The 4,640-nt window shown below is 40.8% G+C and overlaps 1 pseudogene; it reads left to right on the forward strand.

The window, feature by feature from the left end:
- Positions 1 to 2,356: 2,356 nt before the first annotated feature.
- Positions 2,357 to 2,473, forward strand: LOC145412661 (5S ribosomal RNA; annotated as a pseudogene).
- Positions 2,474 to 4,640: the final 2,167 nt, after the last annotated feature.

Here is a 4,640-nt window from a genome sequence, read left to right on the forward strand (position 1 = left end):
GGCCTACCCAGCGATTTTTTCTAAACACGTTAAAGGTATATCAGTTCCTTTTTATGCAATGTTTTGTAAACGGCATCTAGAAGTTTTTATCCTCGAACTTCAGTAGCTCGTTTTCTCATACATTTGCTGTACGATTATCATATCATACCATCTTCTCATTCTACCGTGCCAACTGTTGCCTTCTTATTTACATATGATGACATATTCACACAATCGACACAAATTATCATTTTATGGATGTTGTATCATTTTACAACTTTTTTGCTGCACTCTTGAGTTTTTGCTATTTTATGGATAACACTATTTCTAATCCTGTGCAATCAACACAATCCTCATTTATTGCGTGACATATCAAAATACCCTAAGTGAAATGCACAGGCCTTTACCTTTCTATCCATCTGTTGCCGGATGGTGCATTCTGTAAGTCAGTAACCTCGACAAAGAGATCTCTAAGCTTTCTGTTGTTCTTCAGTAACAATCCTTTTTCCCATCATATATCAGCCCTCCTCATAACAATCAGCTACCGTTCCTGTACATCTTGTTACTGATCAATCTTTCTTCCTTCCCACCATGCGACTCTGATGCAGTTTCAATACAGTACGGTCTGTCAACACCATTTGCCTAATATGGTGAAACTATCATATGAATTTGTTATAAATATTTAAGAACTTGACAACCCGCTCCAGGACCGGAATAATAAAACTTCCATCATGAGCTCAGTAGTTAAATAATTGTCATCATATCCAAGGATTATAACAGAACGTCAGCAAATGTCGTGCAGACAAAACCCATTAGGAACAAGACTGTCTCGTGATAAAGCCGCACCTTCTGACAAGTGCAGGGAAATTAATCTACACCCATACCAAATCTCAGACCAGTTACGATATTGCCAATGGTCATTCACCTTTCAACAATTGGTTATCCTCAAACACTCGTATATTACCATTATGCCGGGAATCAAACCTGGGACTCTCAGGTGTGAATCAGGCAGCAATCCACTACGCCACGACCAGGTAAAGTTATGTCACATTGTCAGAGTCTTGTAACCAATGTCCCTCCATCCCTACTGTGAGCCCGAAGAAGATGAGATAACCCCCTGGCACTCGGGCAAGTAGATGCTTTTAATCTATCCCAAGTGCTTACAGCAGGTCAGAATGAAGAGAGTTACCTGTACTTAGACAAGAATAATCATCCAATATGTTATCATTATGCCGGGAATCGAACCCGTTGACTCTCAGGTGAGAGCCAGGCGGCAAGCCACTACGCCACAACTAGGAAAAAGTTATTTCACATTGTCACAGTCTTGTAACCAATGTCCCTCTGCACCCACAGAGAGCCTGAAGAGTCCCGGGTTCGATTCCCGTCATAATGTTAATATATTGGATTATTTTTCCTGTGTATTGCACAGGTTTCTTTCTTCAAATGGTTATCCATTAACATTTCTTTCAGAGTCCAGCAATCATCCATTCACTCCTTCAGTCTTTGGATTACCTTCTAGCAGTCCAAAGCTCCTCAAGCCAAGGACGTCCTTCCACAGACTTCATGAGCCGCATTACAGAGCTCCAATACCTTCTCTTCCAATTCTCGCCACCATCATTCTCAACGTGAAAGTCATTCTCCTGGCCATCTCCCAAATTTTATACGTTCCAAATCAGCCCCAGAATATCTCAGAACGACGAAGCCATCTCACAAACACAGAAAGAAACTGAGGATGAGCCCACAATGCAAATTTTGGGCATACAATCTTGTCCCTCAGGTGATTAATGTACTGGACCCGTGTTTCAAAGTTTACATTATGTTCACTGATTACTTTGGATTAATTAGAGTCCTCTTCTTTCCAATTCTCTTTGTTCCTTCCCAAAAAGCTATCATTCTGCTATTTCATATTCTTTCATCAGTGACATACAATTCATTGAACTCTACTTGTACGATCCTTACAATAGATTACCAATAAAACAAATATTGCAACTGAAGCAAGAAAAATGCTGAAAGAGAACTCATACAGTCTCATTAGCATATCTGTCTGTCTATGTATCCATCCATTTAAGGAGCGTCGGTTCCTGGGGCTAGGATATTTAGTCCAGACACTTATGAAGGGTGGCCAATTGTCAAGCCTTGAGTGGCATTAAGTAAGCAATAAACCCCAACCTTCCCAACGATTAAACCATCCTTGTCCACATTCATTTGGAGTGCCTTAACCCACTAGACCACCAGGCACCTTTTGGTTATATGACTGCTTCCCATGGTAGTGAAGTAGTTTTCTGGGCTATTAGTAGCCATCAGGTTCATCATTCAGGACTCTGTCTCCTGAAGGTAGCACAGGAAGTGAGTAGATGATGGGTGCTTAAAAAGGTGATTTAACTTGTACCACGTTGAGTACACCGCTTCCCGTCCGATCAGCGAAGTTAAGCAACGTTGGGTCTGGTTAGTACTTAGATGGGTGACCCCCTGGGAACACCAGATGCTGTTGGCATCCCTACGTGTCAAGTGGGGTTGGTGGAGGATTAGTGCCCCTCCCTGTAAAACAATTAACTCTAAGCCCTTGGCCACCCCGATTGGGATACATGGCGTCTGGCAATGAATGAATGAAAATTATTATATCTATTATTATTATTATTATTATTATTATTATTATTATTATTTTTATTATCATTATATTATTATTACTGCTGAGATACAACTAAGATACGACTTAATGTGTGTGTGTGTGTGTGTGTGTGTGTGTGTGTGTGTGTGTGTGTGTGAGCAAAGTGGGAGTGTGTCGTCCTGTCTCGGGTACCCCCCCCCCCTTTGTTTGGGGGAAGCAGCCAAGGTATATAGATAGATAGATTATTATTATTATTATTATTATTATTATTTCTTACTAGTAAATTGCTCGTATTCTCTCAGTTTTAAAGCTGACCATCTGAGTCCCCCAGCTGGCGGCTTCATATGACCAAGCATCATCCATTTTCCAGGATTGGTTTTCCAGATACTGCCAAAAACCGATGAAAATAGACTAAACGTGGATTCTCAGAAACCGTTAAAGGTACGGACTTGAAATTTTTGTGGGACATAACCACGGTCGGGGAGCAGGTTTGAAATGACTATGGGCCCATTTGGGCCACTAGTTTCCGAGATCGTTCGGGAGTCAGTGAAAAGTATTTTGGGGCCATTGTGAACAGAATTTGAGAGAGAGAGAGAGAGAGAGAGAGAGAGAGAGAGAGAGAGAGAGAGAGAGAGAGAGAGAGAGAGAGAGAGAGAATTGAGCTACAACCACCAAACTTGGTACATTTTTAAAACTTGACATTCTATGTATAGATACCAAGTAAGAATGACCTTGACCCAACCCCAAGGTCACAGCCAAGGTCAAAATTCAAAATATGATTGTTTATGAAACACTGTTTCAAACCCATTGACATCATTAGATCCCACCGATTAGTATTGGGGAATAAATCAGTCAGTAGGTCAAATCTCGATCCATGTGTGAACAAAATGACAAAAAAAAAAAAAGAATTCTTACCTGATTTGCATCAAAGAGAGTAAATAAGTCAAGGTTGTTTAAACAATTGAATCTATTTTTCCGGAACAATAGATAGATGGTCAAGATCATATGTGGTCAACTTATAAACAGGTTTTACCCAGTGTAGACCGAGCTTTGAGGTCGGGTTCAAGTTAAAACGGGAAACGAGATTTAGTTTTGAAAACAGCCAGAGGTCGAGGCCACAGGTAAAGGTTAAAGTCCGTGGCCACTTGGCGAACTTAACTAAAACAGTTATTTCAAATTTAAGAGTAATCCCTCAAAGGCCAAGGTCACATGACAAGGTCAAATTTTCAGCCCTCACACCCCACTGGTGGACTCGACTGTTGTTCTTGTTAGTAACAACATTTATTCAATAATTTTTCAAACACTGCAGTATGCTGCATGCAATAATGGTGAGGTTTCGTTTTGCATAAGCAATATACGGGGTAACGGGCTGTGGCTGTGGCAGTGGAAGTAGGAAATGAATAAAGAATGCAACATAAACACTGACAAAGCATGCGCACACACACACACACACACACACACACACACACACACACACACACACACACACACGAAGTAGGAAAGGAATAAAGAATGCAACATAAACACTGACAAAGCATGCGCACACACACACACACACACACACACACACACACACACACACACACACACACACACACACACACACACACAGATTTAAATAACAGAACGGAGGAAGGAAAAACAAACAAATGAAAAAATCAATACATCAGGTAACTTTTGTGATCCATTCATAAAAAATCTGTAACAGTTGGACTTGAATTGCTGTCGGTTGAAGTATGAAGGGAAACAACTCCGGGGAAAAGAGTTCCAGAGATATGCAGTTCGGGGAATAAATTATTTTTGATATGCAGAAGTTCTGCAATATGGCTGTATGACATTCCAGTCATGAGCGCTACCAGTTGCCCGTGTAGCACGAGGGAAGGCATGGAGAGTTGGCACAATGGCCGCAACTTCGTCTGAACATTCGCCATTAAAGTATCTGTAAAATAACGGAAATGGCAACATTCCTTCTTACTTGTAGGGGAGGTGGTTTACTTGTAATGGCAGAATTATTAATAATTCCAACAGCTTTGTTCTGAATTTTGTCTAGATT

The sequence above is a fragment of the Coenobita brevimanus genome, chromosome 93 (genome assembly GCF_032717465.1).
Source record: "Coenobita brevimanus isolate Jiangsu-jjx chromosome 93, ASM3271746v2, whole genome shotgun sequence".
Classification (NCBI taxonomy): Eukaryota; Metazoa; Arthropoda; class Malacostraca; order Decapoda; family Coenobitidae; genus Coenobita; species Coenobita brevimanus.